The following is a 23,705-nucleotide window of genomic DNA, read 5'->3' as shown; positions in this document are numbered from 1 at the left end:
ATTTTCTGAAGCATGGAAATCATAAAACTAACCAGATGTTTAAACAATAATTTTAGCAAAACAGCAATGAAAAAAAGTAAGGATAAAAGCCTTGATTTCCTTTGTCACCCTTGAGTTTGAGGAGTAGGGTGGTGTAGGAGAAAGGAGAGGCAGGAGGGAGCAGGTTAGAAAAAGGGGAGGAGTAAAAGGGGGGGGGGATCAGCATGGGAGGGAAGTATGATAGTGAGAAGGGGCTGAGACTGTAGCAGAGCGAGCCAGAGGCAGGGAGGCGGCAGTGAAGGAGCAGCCCTCCTCCTGAGTCTCCATCCCAGAAAAGACACAGAGAGAGGGGGAGAAGAAGTCAGAAGACAGTCCCGCCTCGCCAGTGCATCCCAGCAGCTCCTGAAGTTAAAACCAAGGCGTCCGCTTTGAGGTACGTTAACCTCGCGCTGTCTCCGTTTGTGCCTTCTCCTTTCGTCCTTAGCAGGACTGTGTGGACCAGCAGCAGTCAGGCGCTGGGGGTGTTAAGTAGTGTGTCTGTGTGCTAAGATCCTGCCAAGTACAAGGCTTTTCAGCATAAGGTTGCACTGTGTGTGTGTGTGTGTGTGTGTGTGAGTAGATGGAGCAAAATAAGGGTCCAATTTAACAAAATGTCAGCAGCGATTCTGCTGAGATTTAGTTTCTTTGACATTTGAAGTCTGACAACATTTCCTGTTATCAGACTCGTTCACGGTGCGACCTGATGTTACAAAGGACACTGAAAAGAGTTGATTGCATCATAAACGAGGCTCGATTGTTGTTTCTTTTCTCTTCATCCTTTTGCTCACAGTTGTACGGTTGATGTGCAGAGCAGAGCGCATCACCAGGAGCTGTGAAAATTAGCTTTTTCTATTTCTCACTGGCATGTGCACTCCCCAAAGCTTGTTGCAACTCTCTTTTGCCAGGTCGTATTTTAACAGGTTTTAAAATGGTTTGAAATGCACAAATTTCCCCGCTTTATGACAATACACACTCAATATTGTAGTAAATAGACTATATCTTTTGTAATGTCCAATGGCATTCCTTACGTGTTAACAAATAATGAATGAATACAGTTTTCAATGCAACCGCAGTCATTAAAATAAGTGTGAAATATGACAATTATCGAAAACTGCACTTTATCCAGCCCTCTGCAGCTAACAGACTGTTTCTCTGAGTCTCCTAAGTATGTGTCAACCACTCTCTTCATTAGTGCCATTAAGGACAGTCTAATGTTATCAGGCACTTTTGCGGTATTGATCTGCTAACCTGTTCTCAGGGGGGCAACAGCCCAGACAAGCTCCTGGTCTTCATTTTTAACCATGCTCTTTATACAGCCGATACCATTTCAGGACAGAGTGGAGAATTATTGAGTGGACTAGCGCAGGGACTGTCTTTGTGCAGGTGTCATGATGTCATCCTAGCTGGACCCTCTCCTTGCAGGCTGCACAGTGGAAAAAAAAATATATATCTTAACATTTAGAAAGAGGAAGTGAACTGTACTGTAATAACAAAGAGCTCAGCAGAAGATTGAAAGCCTGTTGGCAAATTGGTGTTTCAATGTGATAATTCCAGTGTTTTTCTAAAAGCACTTTGTCTTGTGAGTCTGATATGCAGTTCGAACACAGCGCTTTATACGAAGCACTTCATGTAAAATTGAAGAAGTGAAGAAAGTCTTTTTTCCAGTGGCATCGTGGTATAGCAGGAGCTGCGCTGTGGGCTGCAAAACATATGATGTCATGTCATTTTGGCTGCTTCAGCTGCTTTTTAAAGCAAATGATTCTTGAGAATTCACAAAGAAAAGGTGGATTATACCATGAAATACATTTAAGAAAAAGCAGAATACACTTGACTCTTTTTGGGATTGACCAAAAATATTTCTGATTGCAGCAAGTATTTCTGTCATTTCCATAATATCCGCAGCCTTGTGGTGGCAAATAAGTGCCTTTTTACCAGCTTTCTACCGCTTTGCTGCAACTTGCATAATAATTTAGTGGCTTAGCAGTCCTATCTTGTAAGAGAACGTACCTCATTATTCATTTTCAGTACGTGTTATAATATTCTCTGTGTAATCTCAACTCAAACAGTGTTTATTTACTGATTTCCTGTGAAAAATTCAGGGTGCGTTTTGCATAATACCTGTTGTTAAGACCACGATGGCTATCCTACTGACTTGACTTAGAAGACAAACAATTGTAATAATTAGCCCATCATATTATAGATTTGACTTATTGTCCTGCAATTTATTAAGCATATGATTATGATGTACAGTATTACAAGGGCTGCAAGTTAAAATTATTGTCATTATCGATTATTCTGCCAATTATTTTCTTTATTAATCAATGAATCTTTCTATAAAATGTCCATTACACCTTTCCAGAGCTCAAAATGATGTCATCAGGTTTCCTGTTCTGTCTGAACAACCGTCCAAAACTCAAAAGATATTCAGTTTATGATCAAAATAAATAATAATATTAAAAAATAAATAAAAACAGCAAATATTCACATTTGCAGGCATTTTTGCTTTGAAACCTAAAGGTGGTAAATGATTAATTGCTGACCAAAATTGCTGCTGGTTAATTTTCTGTTGATCAACTATTCGATCGATCAACTAATCGATTGATTGTCTTGTTTCAGCTCTCTCTCTCTCTCTCTCTCTCTCTCTCTCTATCTATATATATATATATATATATATATATTACATTCCATGCTAAAAAGCGGTGTAAACGTGCGGTTCGCTTGCAGTTGTTGCAGTGTTGAGGTCAGACTCTACAAAGTGTAGTCCTACAGTAGATGCATGTATTCATGTGCCTGTGGGCAGCATCTGTGTATGTGCGGACGTGCATGTGGATGGCAAAGAGAGTATATGGAGATCAATGCAAGCAGCTGTTCTCTCTACACTTCAAACGCTGCTCTGTTGTTGGCGCGGCAACGCTCCGACAAGGCTCGCGCAAGGGGATCAAAGGCTAATGAGACAGCCATCGCACAAACGCACCCGGCAGACCCATGAATATTGATACGGCTCAGGAGAGAGATGGAGGCAGGGTGTCTTCAATCGCTCAACAGCAGCCTGATAAATGAAAGAGGGGGAGGGGGTGCAACCCTACTGTACGTTGGAAGGACTTTGGGGTTTGAATCCAGAATATGTGGTCAAGTGCTGAACAGACTGGTGACAGATTGAGATTTTGGCTCCATCTACTGTATCTTTCACTTTTAATATGTTTTAAGTGCAGTAGCTGCCACTGCTCTTACATCAGCTTACATTACAGAGAGTCGCATCATTACAACACTGAGAGTCCAGCGACATCTCCCACACTGACATCAACCAAGTCCGAAAGCTGATAAATGTAATGAAGTTTCTGAAAGGCCTTAATCTAGCCGAGCTAAAACGATTAGCCCATTAATCGATTAGGTGACTGACAGAAAATTAATTTACTCCTATTTTGATAAATGCTTCACTGTTTGAATGATTTCTAAAGCTCCAGAGTTCTAGTTCTCCATAATTCAACGATTAAAGTAGAATTTAAAAAATATTCTTAAATAGATTAGATCGTTTATTAAGATTTTAACTCATGTTATCTGCCGTTTGTGTTTTCGTGGTGAAGCCCATCATCATGAGGCTGAGTGAAAGGGATTTACTGCCTGTCTTTCTTTTATGTCATTGTAAACTGAAGATATTTGGACACTTTGTGGACTAATGGACCATTTTTTCACGATTGTCTGACTTTTTATAGCTCAAACAATTAATCAGTTCATTAAAAAAATAATTTGCAGATCAACTGACAGTTTTTATTACAATGAAATATTTCAGCTTTTTTAATTTATTTTTTTATACCTGAAATCAAACTAAATCCACGTCTAAACAGCTACTTGTCATCTCTGTAATCACTGCAGCCGGAAACCAAAGCGTGCAGATTCTGTGCCATCAGAGTGAAGCTGATGCAATATTTGTCTTCTCTGCCTAATGTCTGCTACGACAGATACCACTGAGTGAACCATCGCCTGAAGGTGACATGTCCCCCACAAAGTAATGCGTTGTGTTTCTTACCTCGAGGGGGTGGTTCTATTGTCTAGCAGCGCAGTTAACCTCCTGAGTGCCAGCAGTGTGTCTGCCCCAGTGGTAGATGGCTATATGGCATCTTAAAATTAACTCCCTCTCTTGCTTTATCTGTCTAAACATCGAGAAGCATCTTCCCCCTCTGGTTAAGTTTGTAAAACAATTACTAAACCCAGCGAAGGGTGATGTTTAGGATTTCACCGTCCAACACATCCAACTGAAGGTAAAGAACACAATGACATTTTTTGTTTTTTTCTTTTTTCTGGGTGATGTGTCATTTCAGCCCAGTCCCGCTGTCAACAGGCGGGCAAATAGACACTGGAGGGAGGACGAGTAGAGCAGCAGGCAGGCAGGGAGAGGGAGAATGATGCGGCAGGAAGGCCATCTACAGTACGTGGGCGACCGTGCCTCCATCTTGACTCAGGCTCGTAAATCAAGCCTCCCCTCCAGGGCCTATCTTCCATTCTCAGACCTTCGCAACAGCTTGTTCTCCAGCCTGTGACGAGAGGGGCTGTTGTCACAGCAGCCATCGATCGTGTGGGATGAGTTTGTCGGACCGGGGGATTTCACCCATCTGAGCGCGGTCACTGAAGTGTTCTGTCTTGTCTCCGTGTCTGTCTGTGGGCTACATGTTCTGTCGAATGCCACCAGCTACTGTCAGCTGCATCTCAGACTTTCAGAACAAAATAAATGAGTGTTTCACAAACTTATTATATAATAATTAAGTATCGTCGTCCGTTTGGATCCTTTAAATGTACCGTTCTTCCCTGCTGTTTTTGTATGGATTAGGTAAACAGGATATGACGTTTCAATCAGTGAGGTTTTAGAGTCGCTGGTAGGTGGATTGTGTTACCTTTGGACAGAGCCACGCTAGCTGTTTCCCTCTGTTTCCAGACTTTATGCTAAGCTAAGCTAACTGCTGCTGGCTCCAGCTTTACATCTCCCATACAGATGTGTGAGTGGTATCAATCTTCTCATATAACTCTAGGGAAGAATGCAAATAAGTTCAATTCCTAAAAATGACCAACTATTCCTTTTAATATTTAATGTCACATCTTTATATTAAGATATTAGGAGCTCCAATTAGAATACAGAGCTGTCATACTTGCAGAGAAAACATTTAAACAGCGCAGTTTAATAAAACTGAATGTCTTTGACATCTGCGATTGTTAATAATGTCAACAAAATTAACACAATAGCAAAAAAATGACAAAAGAGCAAACACACCTACAGTTTGTTTGGGGAAATGGGCTCATTAACCACTCAAAATTATTCACTAAGGAGACTGTTGTTTAATCTCTGTGGGTTCAGTGTTTACTGTGCCACGGTGCATATGCTAATGCATTTCAGATGATGTTCAGATAGAGTGAGCATGTTTGTTTATGTGCTAAACCAGTGTGTATCGAAGTGAACCCAGTGCAGAGAGGTGAATAATCCTCATTATTTGCAGTTTCTTTGTTCCATTTGACCTATAAAGCAAACAAACAAAGACGAATATGTTTTAAGGAAAACCTTAAAGGCGATGAAATGCTGAAATGAATTCACGGAGTTCCTCGTTGCGAATCGTGTGCTTCTTTAGAGCTGCTTATGAAAGCTTCAGCTGTACGTTAGGATCTCTTTGGTGTAGCTCCTGTTGTTGCTGGGTTCATACATGACTAGACTGACAATATGTTTTAATGAGTACAGGGATGGGAAACCAAATGTAAATCAAATGCAAATGTAATTTCTGAATAGTGGTTCTTAAAAAACAAAAAACAAAATAGAAAGTTTAACCCTGCACAGTGATGGATTTCCAATAGTATTTTCACCCAAGTCAGACTACTTTAAAACCAAGTAGTTAAATTATTCACCAGCTCTCACTCCTCCCTTTTAAAAGCCAATTAGGTGAGCGTTTCATGGAAATCAGGGACTGTATTTGATCTCCTGATGTCATCTTGAATTCAAGAGGGAATAAATTACACAAATTTGACAGTTCCAAAATTAAAGACCCCCATCCGTCTGTCAGGTGATTACCTGACAAGAGTCAGTTCACCTGACGCATAATCCACAATTATGTGATTTTATTTTATTTCTTTATTTATTTTTCACCCCTCCGGCTCATTTGACGCACATGTGCACACAGATAGTCTTTCCTCTGTTTCATTTTCAACACATATTTTAATTGCTGATTTCTGATTTAAGGCATGGAAACGTACAGTTAAATTATAAAAGGTAACAATTTACAACTAAGATTTAAATGTCCAACACAAAAAAAAAAAAAGGGTTTTACATGGCTACGTAAACTCCTTTCATCATGCAGAGGAACTGAAAAAAAAAAATTATATAGACCAAAATGGATTTCATCTCACCAGTCTAAGAAATGGCATGTAAATGAAAATGTATTGAAAATGATAATAGCAGTAATATTGCGCCACCATGTCACCAGTGCCTCCACATTCTTTGTCCTCAGGCAGTTTCAAAGCATTTCTTCATCTTGTTTCCTCACCCTGAAAGCCTAGTTTGTGCAACTCCACCAGCGCACCAGCACTCCCACTCAACCTCCCAGCCTGCTGAGAGCACTTGAAAGCAATTTTCTTTTAATCAAGTTCACTATAAAGGCCCCTCTGATGCCAACCTCAGCAACACTACCATTTTGTTTTTCAGCTCCATCTCTCGCTACATTATATTGATTTCTTCATGAGCGCTATGAAATACTGTTTACTGACATAATGAGAATTCTCTTTGAGTTTATTGGTCTTTCAGGACGGATACAAATATCGGTACACGCTTCAGTGGAGGCCTCATTTTTCAAATATCTGCATCTGCTTTAGAGCAACAAACATTTTTGTCACTTCACAGCGATGTTGTTGCACTGCAGGTCCTTGACCTGGCTCTACATTCCTTCACCCCAGGAGTGAAGGAGTGTTTAGATCTTTACCTAAGGAAAAGTACCAATATATGTAAAAATGACTCCTTTATAATCAAAAGTGCTGCATCAAAATCTTATTTAAATTACAGTATTAGCAAAAAATACATAAAGTACTTATTAAGGCTGCAACTGAATTGTTTTCATTGATTAATGTGCCAATAATTTTGTCAGTTAATAATTTAAAGTAGTGAAAAGTGTCCATGAGAACGTCCCACCGCCCAAAGACTTCAATTCACTTCATTTGCCCAAACAGCTGCTACAGACATATATCTAATTAACTATTATATGACAAAGAAGAGGATCAAATCCTCATCCTCACTCTTTAGAGGTAAAAACAAGCAAATGTCCTGCATCTTTGCTTGAAAGATTATTAATTAATTATCAAAGTTGTCGTCAATTTATTTCCCCTTGATTAAATTAACAATTAATTGTTGCTGCTCATTATATCATTGTACTGATGATTGAGTTGGAGTACATTTTAACATCTAATTGGGAATTCACTTATTTGTAGTTGGTACTCAAACAACTCATAGACAGTTTAAACATGACAACTTGCCCCAACAAGGCACTACTGTGTGGTATGAGATCACAGCCCAAAAAGGTTGGGAACCACTTGTTTAACCATTTAATAATACACTGTATTTTATTAGATTATCATGTGTTTTTTTTTTATGAATAATGAATAAAATCTTAATCTGTAAAGCATCTAGTAACTACAATTGTTAGATAAACATCATGTGTATTTGAGTAAACGTACTTTGTTACATTCCACCACAGCTTAGACGTTCTCCTTTTGAAGACAGATGGGATTTGTAGGTTTTTCCACTCTGTATGAGCTCACCCCATGCGCTGCCATCTCTTCTTCATGTCCTCGGGCAAAGACATTTCTGCTGTATCATACTAGTAAGGAACATATTTTATGGGCTTACCACTTAATAGTCAGTGACCTTGAGCGTGATGCTCTGAAATGCATATGAATGTTACCCTGCTGTACTGTTAATCCAGAGAGTGTTTAAACAAGAGCACCCTGTTATTGTATCCAACACTGCTGGTAAAGACTTGATTCATTTTTGAGTTGAATCAACAGGATATGTTAATTTAAGACAGACTGTTCATTATCAAATAATCAGTAAAAAGATTCATAGTCTCTGAGAGCAGTTGTAGCCTTTGGATGTTTGGATTTCCACCTTCAATTCTAACGCTCCATCGTGCAAATCAATACGACTGAAACCCAAAAACACAATAACAAAATGTGTCATTCTTCAGTTTTTATTACAATCAGAACCAGAACTGTCTGAGAAACCTTTTTGACCTTGATAAAAGTAGACTTTTAACTTTGCAATAGACCACTTGGTGCATTGTTCTAATGCTTTGCTACAGCACGAATATGTAGCTATCATGCTGAGTGAAAGTGAGACCAGAACAGTCACAAATATCAGATGGACAACAGGACATATTATAAATGCTGTAATAACCCGTTTTGGCCACTTGGGGCAGCTGTACACAATACTAACATACAGATAAGGCTAACGTGTTAGCAGACGGTTACCTACTTACACATCCAGCAGACACACAGCATCATTATCATTCATTTAGAGTCGTGTTTCTGGACACCTGGTGAATGTCAGTCCAACATTCACTCTCCTTTCAGCTCTGTTTTTGGTCACTACCAACATCTGAGAATATGTGGCTCTTTAGCTGCTAGCTTCAATGCTAAATCTACCACTAAGTAGTGGCTAACCTCTTCTGTTTGTGGCTAGCTGCTGGCCAGGTGAAATATAGCGGGTTTTTAGAGCTGTTTCAAAGAAACAGTGTGAATGGTCCAAAAAAGTAATATACTATACAGCAGGTTACTTGGCTACTTCAAGATGATGCGTATGGAATATACAGTAATCTTATAGTAATAACTTTTATTACTGTTTGTATGTACATATAGTTTATCTTTTGTCCAACCCTGTATGCTGCAGTTCATGTTATGTGAGCGTGTGTTTGCATGGTTCAATGCAGATGTGATTCCCTCACACCCTGGGGTAGACACTGGGTGTACAGTAGTTGCAGATGTGCTGTGATTTGTCCACAATAAAGACAAAAGATACCAGCCATTTTCTAAAATGACTGAATTGAAATTTCTATCTCCAGGCTAAAAAATATGCCCTCATTTAGTTTTGCTGGAATGAGATGGGTTATTGTTACACCACTGAATTTTCCTGCCATTTTATACATCTTGTCTGCAGGTCAAGAGGACATGATGTGCCATGAAGAGCGTTCGCTGTGACTGCACCTGAAAACCTGTCGGAGGACTGACTGTCCTGAACGCACAGGTGAGCCTCACTGTTCTTACTGTCTCCTCTCAAAGATTAATTACAAAGATCCTTGAAATGATGGATGGTAGCGCAAAGTTTAAATCCAACATTATGAAGTGTGAACAGTATTTGATGTGTCAGGACGAGACAAGTGATCCCTCAGCGTATTTATAGAGTTTTGTAACCGAAGCACTCACCTGAATATCTACTTGAGCAAAAGCACAATGAAATATCAATATTAATGATGCATTTATTATTCACTGCCTTTATCTGTAGAAAAGGCATTACTACAGAGAATGGGAGTCAATGGCTAAAGGACAGCAACCAAGTGAAAAAGGTTAGAAACTCAGAGATTGACGATCAATACTCCAGAGCTGTAATCCTCACCCAGGACTTAGCAGGACTGTTCTTTCTATGAATTTTAAAGTGGTCCTCATGTTACTATCAGAGAAGCTGCACATTTCACTTCCTTCTTTCACTCCCCTGCTGCTGCATTGATTCCCAAGAGGAAAACCTGTAGTGCCCGTGCAGGATGTAGACAGATTACAACACAGAGAGATTCAGCATAGTGACTTCAGCCTGCACAGACTCACAGACCACAGCCTTGATGACTGTTTCCTACAGTGTGTAGCCTTTACAAACAAAATGCACATTTTCATGGAATACATAAAACCACATTAGTTTGAATGAAAGTCAACCGAACAATATTGTGAATTTTGAACTAAAACTGAACAGGAAAGTAACTTGTGCAGAAACAAATTCAAGTAAACTAAAACTCTTCATTACTCTTGTAAGAAATGGAAAAGATTATACAGAAAATGGTTAAAGCTATGGAAGTCGTTGACAAGTAATATATAATTGACTAATCAGGAGGTAATAGTTTAAGGAGAACTATTGTTACATAGATCGAGTATGGAGATTACATCCTCACCAGCTGCCTAGTTTTATTGAAACCCCAAAAAGAACTGTCAGCACAAATGGTACTTTAATTAATAAAAAGGAAAAATGAATAAAGCCCTAATATATCTTCCTACTGGATATTAAAGTGCATTCCCTGTGCAGCAGAACTGTGTGAAAATGTGAATTTAAGTACAAGCAGAATAAAGGCTTCAATGTTAATAGGCACAGCTCCTTGACTTTTCCTATTTTCTGCTCCCACCTTCCGTTTCGATTTTCTGTGGCCCAGTTTATTTTCAGGAGAAAAACTGCAGTGCTGCAAAAACCTCAAGGTGATTATTTTCGCTATCTGTTTGTATCTACCTGTTGTAATGATGATGATATCCTCAGCTCAAGTTGTGCGACGATAATGCAGAATTGCGCAGAGTTCACCTTCCAGTCTGTGTTAATGAGATGACTCCTGTGTCCACGTGTTGCTCTTTAATTTATAGACACCTGCATACCCACTGTGTGAAAGACTATAAATGTGATCACAGTGTGAATTCAGGCAGCATTTTATCTGCAGCTATAGAGGCACAGTATGGAGGTCTAGTAATTGTCCAGCAGTTCACTGGGCCATCTACCCTGAGGTAGTTATACTGGAAAAGATGATGTGAGTGGAATAAGTTATTTGCATTACTGAACATGGTCTTAAATCCCATGTTTTGTCACAGTTTTAATGATGGTACCCTCACTAAGCTCAGGTTGCATCGTATCAGCTCTGACCCTTGTGGACTGAATTCTGGTGACACTTTCCAATCTGTGTTAATGAGATGACTCCACTCTGTCTACGGGTCACAGTGATATTTACAGAAACCGCTGTAGCGGCAGAGATCCACGCCTCCCCGTGGCGCTCCCTCGCCTCATTTGCATAGCTTTCAGACTTCCCTTTCTCGCTCTCCCTCTTTCACCGCTCTCGCTGTGCTCCTCCATGATCGACAGGCTCCTTCGCACTTCTCTTCAGTTTGTGTCGCACATGTTAATTAAAGCCTCTAATTAGCTTTCCCCACTAAAAGACCGCATTAAATCAGAGTTGGAATGGCAAATGATTCCTGGCATTAGCATAATTGTGTTTTTGAAGTGTAAAGATTTGGGCATTAGGGATGCTAGTACGCGTTTTTGTTTCAGTGATTTGTTGTGTTTGGGGCTCGGGGCCCAAGGGGCCACTGAAGGTTGGCGGGGTGGGTTGTGGGGCCCCAGGACCCTACAGGGGCCACACACTAATGAGGCCTGCTACTCTCTGATGGAGCAGATACAGGGAAAACAAACCTGTGATGTGGTACCCTCAGGTGGTCCTGAGAGCCTGACAGTGCGGAACAGGACACTGGTGTGTGTGTGTTTGTGTGTGTCAGATAGAGGAGACAAAAAAGAGATAATGTTATTGTTTGTTTAAAAATTGCTATTATAACGAGTGATTGGCATCAACCCAGCCATTTTCCTAATGCATGATGGGATTGGCATAAGGCCCGAAGCAGGTATGGAATACAGATAAATGAATAGAACAGTCGACTTAATATAATGATCAATCTTAGGACTGTTTGATTACTTTCTTCAGTAAAATATTTATATTGAATTTGCCAGTGTCGTTGTTTACTTCTACAGAACATCACAAAACCTTCAGCTTAATTTAAGACCTTTCAGAATCACCTATTTTGATGTGTGGCGTTCTGGGTGAGACAATAGTCCAAAATTGTAGCGTCAGACAGGAAGTGTTGCCTTTTTTGTTTTCAATGAACAGAAGTTATGAGGTATTTTTTATACGAACTTGATTTTACCACGTTGACATATTATTCATAACCTCCCTCTGTGCATAGACCTGTGCGTCTTCATTGGTAGCTGTATTGAGATATTCTGGTCCAGCGAGAGTGATGCTTTCAGAATCGGCTTCCTTGTTAGTGTTGGTGAATCCACAGAGACTCTCATGCCCCGGGTCATGTCCTCTATCCCATGTGTGATATACCTGGATTTACTGGTGATTAGTGCTGTGCACATCCGCAGCTATCAAACCTGACTGAAGCTGTCCCCGTCCCATGAAATGCACCCGGGGGCAGACATGATGTACTTTTCAGGAACTTCCTCTGGGCGAACTTGCTCACTGAACTCACTGTGGCTAAATTATTCAGGGTGAACTTGTCTACTCAAAGGCACAGTACTGGAACAGTGACAGTTTGGGGGTTGTGTGATAGCTGAGAGTGTTGTCATATGAGTTATTATTGAACCAGCCAGATATACCACAATGCAGCAGATTCCCGCTCCGGCCTTGAATCTGCTTCAGGCATGAAAACCCATTAAGATGCATGCGAGGAAGCAGGGAGAGAGAGTTGAGGAAATGATGTAAGGAGAGAGAGGCTGCAGACTGAATTATCACCACTTCTACAGAAGGCCGCTTTTAATTTGATTAATTCTAATGAAATGATTTTTGTGTCAGTAGTCAAATCATTTCTGTTTCTTTGAGAGACTACACTTTATTATATAAGGACATGCTGCCATGTTCCTGAGGTGACAGATTAAATTATGTGGAATGATTTTTTTTTAATGGCACAAAAAATGTGCTGTGCAGTAGTCTAATATCTGTTTTTTTTATGTGTGAGGTTTGGACAGAAAAACATAGCAAGAAACACAAAGAAAATACAGAGAGCAAGACATGAGGAGGGAGGAATAAGAGAAACAGGCAAAAGACAGAAAGCAGGAGAAATATGGAGACAAGCAGCGCCAGACACTGTTTGGAAGTCTAACATTCATTATGTCTGTTTCACTGGTGCTGGTAGTTAGAACGCAGTAGGAGATCTCAGACAGCCATCAGAGAAACCAAGGGCACTGCCAGAGGCTTGATTTACACAACAAAGAGACATTTCACCCTGTGTGACCTGGACAGGACATTTTTATTGTTTCTCAAAGTTTTGCCAAGTTTACGCCTGCAAAAAGGAAATATTCCTGTTGTACAAGCTGTGATTGTTGGCAGCTGTGCTCCCATTTCATCTCTATTGTATCCATACTAATTGCAGGTCAAGCTCATCAACAGGTGTAAAGTTATGAGCTTTACTGCAGTTGCGGTAAGAGGCAGAGCTCTGCTGCATTTAGAGAAAAGAGGTAGAAAATGACTGCTAGTTGAACTGAAAAATTTCTTTCATAAACAACAGCAATATACCATTTTAGATAATAATACACAGGATAGCAGCATGCAGTTGGCAAAGCACAGCCATGTAATTATGGTATCTCTGGTGTGAATACGCCCCCACGCCTTTTTTATTCTGTCTTTCCAATTCATTTAAAGTTTTTTGTACACACAATTATCTAAGTGCAGTATACTGGTATGTATAACACCACATAGTATAATATAACAAATATAAGGCTTTGCTAAGTATTGGCACAGCTGTTATGAAAAGATAAAGGACACAAAATCATTCCACATATTCATTTTGATAAGTTTGGGTACACAACAATGTCATAAATGAAACAAACAAGACTAACATTCTCCAGCCATGCTAGTAGCTCTGTACGGCTCAGGAACAGTGCTGCTTTGAGCTAAATGCTAATATCAGCATGCTAATATGCTCACATTAACAAAGCTAGCATGCTAATGTTCAGCAGGTTTATCATTATTAACATTTTGTTAATAATTTTTAAGTAAGCATGCTAATATTTGCTAATTAGCACTAAACACAAAGCAGTGGTTCTGGTGAGTGTTGTAGGTATTTGGTCATAAATGATGAATCGTAACTACTACTACTACCACTACATAAAAAAGTGAGGACCACCAAAGTTTTTATGGTTCATCTTAATGGGAACATCAATTTGTGAACCAAAATTGCATGTGGGCCTATCCAGAAGTTGTTGAGATATCTTGCTCAAAACCACAGTCAAAAGAGCCTCGAGTCATGCTGCTAGCATGGCTCAAAATGTTGATTAGCCATTTTTGCCTCTGGCAGCTGAAAAGCAGTTAGCGAAATATAAAAAAAGAGTTTAGTTGTGTCCTTTAACAATAAACTTTACCAAATAAAAAATACATTTCTTTTATTTTCTCCTTTTCCTCTGACAAACAGGTGGCGGCTAAAGCATGAGTGTTACACAGTCACAGGTCTATGTTTCTACACGAGATCATTAGACTTTAAATGAACCATGATGTGCTTACAGGTGTGTATTTATTAGCCATTTCACAGCAGCTTGGGAAGCAACTCGGCTAACTGGAACCGAGGACCAAAGCAATCTGTTCAGTCACCACAGCGCAGAGAAAAAAACGGTTCAAACTTTCTTCTTCTGTGAGAGATTTAATCTATACTTCAATAGAGAAAAACTCATTACCTGAAGTTCACTGTATAGGTCATTTTTGTTTAAAATTTATCATTTTATTAATCAAGGACTACTGGTCCTTAAAGGTTTTCTCATTTTTTTTTGTGCTGCTAATTTTACATAAAAAGGAAGAGACATGTTTTTTCCGTGAAGCAGAAGCAGTGATTGTACAGTCCAAGATGATGGAAATATTACATGCAAATATTTGAAAGGGAAGTGTGTGCGTGTTCACCTTTTTGAGAGTGACAGATGGAAGAAAACCAATGACAAGTTGACAGGAGCAAGAATAAAATGATATTTTCATTTAAAAAAAAAAAAAAACCCACTGCCTCATTTAAGATAGGCAACGGGAGATCGGGGCTCCAAATATCATGACACAAATATGACAGGTAAACACACACACACACACACACCGTCTGCAGCCCTGATTGAGTGTAAGTGTCTGCATTGGCGGTCAAGGTCAGCTGATAATGGGAGAGATTGAGGACGGGGTGAGGCGGCGGGGGGGGGTCGGCAGCAGTCTCAGGTAATGAGATTTACGACCCTGAGCTCTCACTGCCTCACCACCCCACCCCCCCTCGCACCCCTACACCCCCGCACCCATCGGCCAACATGATTTATAGATCTAATAGACGTCAGCGCTCCTGCCTAAGATACAGGCTTCACATTATCACTGAGGGAGAGTCATCTGATCAAAAGGGCAAGACTACAGAGACAGCTCTACTAAGATGTGTGTGTGTGTGTGTGTGTGTGTGTGTGTGTGTGTGTGTGTGTGTGTGTGTGTGTGTGTGTGTGTGAGTGAAATGCTGATGCATTGGTGCATGCCACAGAGACATCAGAGTGTGTATGTGCTGGCATTAAACATAGTTATTCAGATTCTTTACACTATTTTGTTGGAAAAAGTCACTTTTTAAAAGTAGTCTAATACAAATAGATACAAACTTTAGAAAAGTAACTTTTGTTACTTTCAAGCTGCTGCACTAATTAATATCTTTTATTAACAGTTCCCCTCAGCTCTAGTGAGCTTTTTAGCATCTTTCAGCTCGTTTTCATTTACTTTACTGGCCACATAATGTTTCGGTTCAGTCTCACATCTCGCTTGCAGCTTACTAGTAAATATAGTGGAGCATTTATCAGCTAAAGAAACCGATTTTTCACTCAGGAGTTGGTGGAGACCAAAATCAGAGCTAAAAGGAGGGGAAATGTTGACCTTACAATCACTGGATGGCAAGAGTCACAACTCCAAATTAATGCTAATGTTGCCCAGTGTCTGCTGGATGTTTCATTAGGCCGTTGTATGTTATTACTGGTAATTTCACTGCCTCCAAATGGCCAAAAAAAAAGTTAATTTTTGCAGGTTAACATGGCACAGCTGTTTACCTGTTAGCCATCACTTTCACCAGAGTCACTTTAGGAGAAACAGATATATACAATTTAACAAGTTGTAGTCTTGTGCTGCCCACTGTGCAGAACCACAGCCAGGATTTTAGAAATACTGTGGTCAAAATTCAAGCACAGGAATGCATACAAGACATATCTGACCAGCAACCAAAAAAATGTCACAAAAAATAATCACACAATTTTATATTATCATTCTTTTTTAATTGTTCAATTATATTTTCTTTAAATTTCATCCCTTGGCATTGTCGTCTGGTGCCAATGATGTAACTCTGGTGGAGAATGATTGCTCTAGAAAATCCATTTGAATTATTATCCATCTGACATGTTTTTATGACACACCACAGGCGTTTTCCTTGTTTCGATTCCACCAACAAATATTGTGACACGTTCTGAGGTTGTCATCTTAACTAAATACTGAACAAAATCACTCTACCTAACAATATTTGTTTGCTAAATGTAATAAATGTAAAGAGCGATGAGGCAATAACAGTCTGAACGTTGAAACATAACTAGAAACAGGTTGCACAAATTAAAAAACAAACATAGAAGGTGATTAGCTGCCACACAGAAGTAATGGGATTACTCTAACATGCCACCCTCCGCGCTCTAAACAAAATGACATTCAACTGAAACAACACACAAACGATGCCATTGTTCCAGTACGCTGCACAAGTCAGCCGAGGCACAGCGACAGTAAGGATGGAAGCCATTGAACTTACTGCTCATTACCAGTACAACCTCTCCTAGAGCAGCAAAACAACAGAGGCCACATTCAGTGTCTGTTCAGCTCTGTTTACCGAAGCTTCTGCTCAAAAAAATATAAAAAAAAACCCAACAATATGGTGACAGCCAGATTGCTTCCCAATAGATGCAGTGCTAATATTTGCACTAGGCCTGCTGTACGTGTTGAAAAAGATGGCAGACACACATAAACATGTACAAACACCCCCTTCAGTTGTTTGTTCTTATGCAGTCTCCCATCTCAGTGTATTTTGAGAATTAAACCAATAAGCCCCCCTGCTAAGCCCAGCCTAGCAGTTATTGATGTGCTGCCTTTTCATTGTCTGGAGTTTATTCAGTTCATATTCACTGTGTCTGCCTTTGTACCAAGAAGCAGTTACTTTAAACAGACTGACACTGAGGGGCTCGGAGACTCGCGAGCAGCTGTGAAATCGGGAGGCAAAAATATATTGTAGAAATCAAATTAAATCTCTGATATCAGTTTAGCACACAAGTATTTTCTTGACTTCTTCAATTGTTTATAAAAGTTTGCACATTAATTTTTCATTTTGTTGAAAAACACAAAGACAAAAGATTAAGTGGTATTTCAAGATTAAAAAACTTTCAAAAGGGTAAAGCTAAAAGTGGTTCAAACCCAGTCTAAAGGCCATTTATACAACCATGTTTCAACTGTATGCAACCCCAGCACACATCTTATATCCTTTCTGCAGCTTACATTAGTCAGCACTGAACATCTGGCACACAAATTTCCTCTGCTCATTTGAATTTAAAGAGAGAAGCCGAATTGCTCTACAAGTGCAGGAAATACAATTTAAAACTCAGCCCGCTTCCATTTTATTATCTCATTTTAAATCATTAAGTGTATATTACCTTAAGCCCGAAGAATATGAGTCTCATTTTTGAAATAGAAGGCCAGAATATCTCAAACGCCTCTTCATTTTCAGCAGCACTGTACAGTTTCATTCATTTGCAGTTCTTTACAGCAAAAAGAGTTGAGAGCCAACTTTTACTGATTCAACCGAGTAATGTCACAATAGCGAGGTTCAGTCGCTACACACGAACATCTTGTGTGAATAGTAACGCGTAATACTATAACAGCACCAGCCACCGATTTGAACTAAACACCCCCCCAACGTTCAACAAAACGACAGCTTGTGTTTGACATTTCACGTAAACACAGAAAGTCCGGTTTCCATCTGAATCACAGATTGGTTTATATCCTTTAATATATTTTCATGTACACTGTACTCATTATTCATACTTATTCATACACTCCTGCTGCTGTGAAAAGGCTACTACCCTCTGGAGCACCAAATCCACGCTTGAAAATAGTCCCCCACAAATGCACTATTTACTCTGTTTGAGCCATGAAAGTATGTATGTATCCTTTTTACTTACAAATATATTGTAATATATATATATGTATATATTATACACATTTTTAATGTCATCGCTACAATTTAGCACTTATCGTATTTTTATTAATTTCTTTGAAAAACTGTAATTCATGTCCCCAGATTATCCCAATATTTAATATTTCAATGAACCAGCCCTTTTCGAAATTATTTTGATGCCTTTATTACATAGATCACAGTGAAGAGAGGCAGAAAAGATGAGAGAAAGAACAGATCTAACGAAAACAAAAGACTTTACATTTAGTAGACACGTCAGTCAGCTGAGTCACCTGAAGCTGCTCCCTCCTGCATGCCTCTAAAATCATCTATCATCTGTCCTACATCATTTTACCTCATCACACCCAGTGTCTCTGCGCGGGCGTGTGGCGGTGCTCACGGGGAAGTTTGTCACCTTGATAACAGGTGGGATAAGATGTGCAATGGGGCAAAACTACAAAAGACATTTTGTTTAAAAAGTTGTAGATGCTGCTAAACTAAAGCTCTTTCATTTCTTCCAAGATTGCAAGAATGAAAAAAAGGTGTTATTTAAAACAGGCACACACACAGAGGCTTCGGATGCTCTTATTAATTTTGTTTATTTGTCGGCTACTCAGCTCTTTTCACCTGAGGTAATGTTCTCGGCTGCGAGGACAATAAATAGTGCTGCTCAAGTGCCTCAACAATTTTCAGCTCAATAGAGAAAATGCACTGTTGATTTCTCTGTGGTGTCTCGGCTGCTTTATTAGCGCAGAACTAAAGGGGCACTTCTTTTTTTTTTTTCCTACCTCTGTTGGTAAAGAAAGAAAGTCTCCTGAGCTGAATATCTGGAGGTTATAGAAGTAATCAAAAAGCAGTCCATGAGGGAGAAAAATAATGAAAGTTTAAGGTGACGCTGAGGACAGCTTTCTGTTGTGGTTGGACAATAGGAGTATAATACTATAGTCTGCCTTTTCTGATGTAGTTTATCATTTCCTTCTATGCTACATCAGCCAAATCTCAAAAAATGTACACTTCCTCTATTAGATGAAAAGGCTTTCCGTTTTGATGCACAGACTAAAAACAATTAACAGATGATCACTGAATAAAAACCACAGCTGGCCACTTTGAACGCCTGCATTCAAACAAGTAGGCCTACGGTACAGGAGCCCTTCAATGCTGAAACGTTACAGCTTTGTTTCAACACAGTGGAGGGCGAGTGTTGCCAGAGAGAGCTTAAAATGGCTGCTGAAAGTCAGAATACTGGAGCTGCACCAAGCCCAGCAGACGGTGGACAGGCTTGTGGTTGGATGGCTGGGTTCGAAGGCAGCAGCTTGTTAGGGTGGAAATGGATTAGCGAGAGGCACAATGGGAGTCTTAGGCGTGTCTGCGGTGTTGTGTTAAAGCCCTGCCTACGTTGCCCGGGCTGCTAGACTCATTTATGCCCAGCGGTGCATGCAGCAGCCAACTCTCACACACAGGGCTTTTCTAATTGCCATGGTTTCTTCTGTGCTTGCAGCGACAGCCTTGATTCAGCATCCATCAAAGCTGTGAATTAACCTGCGGCGCCGCACAATTGTTATGTTTGTCACATGCAGCTGGTAGCGGAATTATTTCTCTAACACTGTTGTGTCACATTGTGGGAGACACCGTAGAGAGTTTGGTTTTGGAGGGATGGAGAGTTTGAGAACAATGAGCAGGTTTCCTTCGCCTGCAGAGCCACACATAACAGAGAAATAGTTTGGCTCAAAAAATGATAAAAACATAATTTTATTATTATTATTATTTATTTTTCCTTCCTTATTACTGCTGATTATAACATGTGGAGGCTGGTAGGCCCTCACTAGGAAGCATTTAAAAGTGGTTTCCATGTTTTTAGCCATGCTAGTAGCAGCGCGGCTAGCGATAGCAAGGTCAGTTATCCAGTCCACCACATTGGTCCAGACTGCAATGTTAGCATGCTAATACGCTAAACTGCCATGTGTTAGCATTTAGCTCACTGCACCACTGATCCTATGTGAATTTTTTTTTTTTTTTTTTTTTTATTTTTTTTTGGGCTTTTGTGCCTTTATTGGACAGGATAGTGGAGAGAGACAGGAAATGGGGAGGCAGAGAGAGGGGGAATGACATGCAGCAAAGGCCGTCCGATGCGGGACTCGAACCGGGGCCAACTGCAGCGAGGACTGTAGCCTCTACACATGGGGCGCCTGCTTAGACCACTACACCACACGACGCCCCAATCCTATGTGAATTTTAAGTGTGCAATTACTTACTATTCTATTGCAAACTCATATGGTACAATAGTTATTCACCTTATAACCTTTTTCTTGCAAGAGTCTGAAACCACACAATCTATTACACAATATTTACCCTCCACTATTATCTGAGTGTATAATTTATTGACTTATTAGTGTCATCAGAAATTCCCACAAAGGAAGTAAAAGTGTAACATCTACTACATCTTTAGAAATCCCACATTTGATTTGTAAATATCATTATGTAATTATGTCCCTGTCAATGCTGTGGTAAAAGATGCCTAGTGATTCTTCAGTGTAAACCTCATGTTTGAATAAAGTATGGAGAGTCAGTCAAGTGAAGTCAATGAAGTAGTGAACTACTATGGCAAGTCAAAATGTCTGCTGCGAACAAAAGGCCTTTTCACTCTCACATTCTCAAACACAGGCAATTTAGAGCCTCCAATTAACCAAACCTGCTTGCTTTTGGACTGTGGGAGAAACCGGAGCAGCTGGAGTGGAGCCACACAGGAAAACTCCACACAGAAAGTTTATCAAAGGAAAATCCAAACAGAAAAGCAACAGAAGTGGAGGCACTGTGTGACTGACAGGTGATCCCTGGGAAGTGCAGTTCAGAGGAAAGACACCACAATAAAGAGAAAGGATGGATGTTGCAAAGCTAATGATCTCAAAAATACACACACTGATATTTTCTGCCACTAAATGTTTCTTGTACTTGTACATCAAAGAATATGTCAGATGACGGTCTATATTTTTATTATGTCATGACATTTTTATGTCATTAAAAAAACCAAAACCAACAATGAACTGATCCCACTAACAAGTATTTCTCATGTATCCTAAGCCTAATGTAGCTTATTCCTCTTTGCCTTAGAGCAACACTGTTGTCTAAAAACTCTAACAAACACATCAGTAAGTGACGTGTTCCTTAATTACATTAAACTCGGGCACTGTAGTTTATTTTAAGTCAAACCCACACAGCTGCCCTGCTGCTTGTGCTCCCTAGAGCGCTAAATGTGTATTAGTCCGTGGCTGAAAATAGTCCCTTACAAATGCACTAAGTCTTAAGCAGGAACCAGGAGACGGACAGACACATTGTTAGATTTGTACTTTTCATGGGATCTGTTGACCATCAGGAAAAGAACAGGAAAAGTCTAAATGGTTTTGGTTGTAGAAATCACAATCTGGACAATTTTTAAAAAGAATCTAACGCCAAATGTGTGTGTGTGTGTGTGTGTGGTCATGGCTCTAGTTATGTGCAAGTGCAGTCTGGGTAAATGAGGATTGACAGGCCCCTAATGCCCTCTGCAGCAAATAAATGGATAATCGAGAATCCTGTTGTGACGCCCCCCCGTCCTGTGTCTGAGATGAGACACACACAGCCATCTGAGCACTCCGATGACACAGCCAGAGATTGATTTTGTGTGTGTGTGTGTGTGTGTGTGTGTGTGTGTGTGTGTGTGTGTGTGTGTGTGTGTGTGTGTGTGGAGAGAGGGGGGGGATTTATGAAAGAATGACAGAAAGTTGAATTTATTCTCTTGACTTTCACAGTATCAGTGACACTATTTACATATTCATTTTTCATATTATAATGCCGTGACAGTGACGTTGTTCTGCTGCTGCCTCCATAGTGTCACTTTTACATTTGCTGTGGACCTGTGAATAACAACCTGTGCTTAACAGCCAAAGACACGCGTCATGAGATTTGAATCCAACCTCGTGTTTTGTCATCTTTACTCTCTTAACTACTCAGAAATAAATTTGTATGATGTGAAGTACAAATTTGAATAGCACTACAACTAATGATTATTTTTTATTTCTGAGGAATTTTTTCCACACTTTAACAAAATGGTGCTAAAAAAAAAAAAAGGAAATTTTTGCTTCGACAATCCAAGAAAATTTGTGTGATATGATCAAAAGCTCTAGAGCAGCTCCTGAGTAGACTGCAGTGAGATTCAGTATTTTTAAAACAACTCTTTAGTCGATTAAATGAAAACAAACAATTAAATTTTCAGTGATATATAACAGAAAAAAGCCTAAAGTCACACTTGAGAGGCTGAAACCAGCAAATGTTTAACATTTTGATGGAGGACATAAATAATGACATTACTGTAAATGGATCGATAGACTAATTGTTTCTCCTCTAAACTTATGAATACAAAGCAAAAACGCTAAATCTTAATCATCTGATCTGTGTACAAGCATTTGTATTCGGCATTCACATTGTCTTAATTGTCTTGATTAATATTTTTTAGCATAACATGATGTTGGGAAGAGGAAAATGAATAAATAAATACATAAATAAGTTCAAGAGAAGAAAAAATTGTGTATCAAGTAAAAACACCTGACACACTGATAGAAACAGGATTATTAGAAGTAAGTGAGGGGAGCTTCTCCTCATCCATTCACTGAGTAAAAGCACCAAGTCGTCTGTCAACATATGAATATGTAGTCGATACAGTTGGTCCCACAGCGTTGCCAGAGACAAGATCCAGGCGTGAAAATCAGTCTCAGTCTCTTCACATGAAGTTCAAGTGCAGGTTCCAGATTTTATTCACAAAGACTGGAATGTTTTATATATTTGTTTTGCCTGCAGATTGCAAGAAACAGTTAAATTAGCTCAAGTACTTCTATGCTAACATACAGGCACTCGCCGGATGAAAAACAGGCATTTACAAAAGCAAAGTGTCCTTTTCAAAATCAAGAAAGGCATGTTTACTTTTCCTGGTCTGTGATCGAGGACGATAGAGAAGTGTAATGGAAGAAAAGCCAGACAGAGGAGATAGACTACTGGGCGAGTCACGTCCGTCTGCAATGCACTTATCAGGTGGGGATTTTCTGGAAGTGTCAGTCGGCATAGGAAGCCTTCAAGGCTCTCGGGGAAAGGGGATGCTGCGGTAGTGACAGGGCTATCTGCCTCTGACAGCCCAAAGACCTAAAACCGGATGGCTGTGAGAGATAAGGCTGTGTCGGTACTGGACACACACAAACAGACAGGACACACACACACACACACTGGATACAGCCTGCACACACACAAACACATGAGCACACAAACACTGGCATTCACTTTGCATTAACAAATTCCCCATTGCCTGACCACTCGCTCATTCATTCACTCATGTGCACTGACACACATACACACACACACACACACACACACACACACACACACACACACACACACACACACACACACACACACAGGCTCCCTGTCTGCCAGCCAGCGAGGTTTCCCATTAGCTGTGGTGCAGTGTGCTGGGTGAGGAGCGCTGGGGCGAGAGACATCAATTTGCTTCCTCTAATGCGCTCGCTGCCCCCACAAGACATATTGATTATTTCTTCCCCGCAAAGCGACAAATAGCAATTTCGGGGGCATAATGGAGATAGATGGTTGGTTTATAAGAAGCCCCCAAAGAAAAGTTGTAAGGGGGTGGAGGGCTGAGG

The 23,705-nt window shown here is 40.0% G+C and overlaps 1 long non-coding RNA gene across 1 annotated transcript in view; it reads left to right on the top strand.

Moving 5' to 3' along the window:
- The first annotated feature begins 270 nt into the window (after positions 1–270).
- Positions 271–23,705, top strand: part of LOC111663616 (uncharacterized) — a 47,395-nt gene continuing 23,960 nt past the window's right edge. Inside the window, exons 1-2 of the long non-coding RNA XR_002761397.2 lie at positions 271–412; positions 9,197–9,283. This is a non-coding gene — a long non-coding RNA (uncharacterized LOC111663616). The remainder of the gene's footprint in view (positions 413–9,196; positions 9,284–23,705) is intronic.

Source organism: Seriola lalandi, unplaced genomic scaffold (genome assembly GCF_002814215.2).
Source record: "Seriola lalandi dorsalis isolate HSWRI2012SDOR001 ecotype SW California unplaced genomic scaffold, Sedor1 jcf7180002054579, whole genome shotgun sequence".
NCBI lineage: Eukaryota > Metazoa > Chordata > Actinopteri > Carangiformes > Carangidae > Seriola > Seriola lalandi.
The sequence above is the reverse complement of the archived record's forward strand: the minus strand, read 5'-3'. Positions and strand labels throughout refer to the sequence as shown.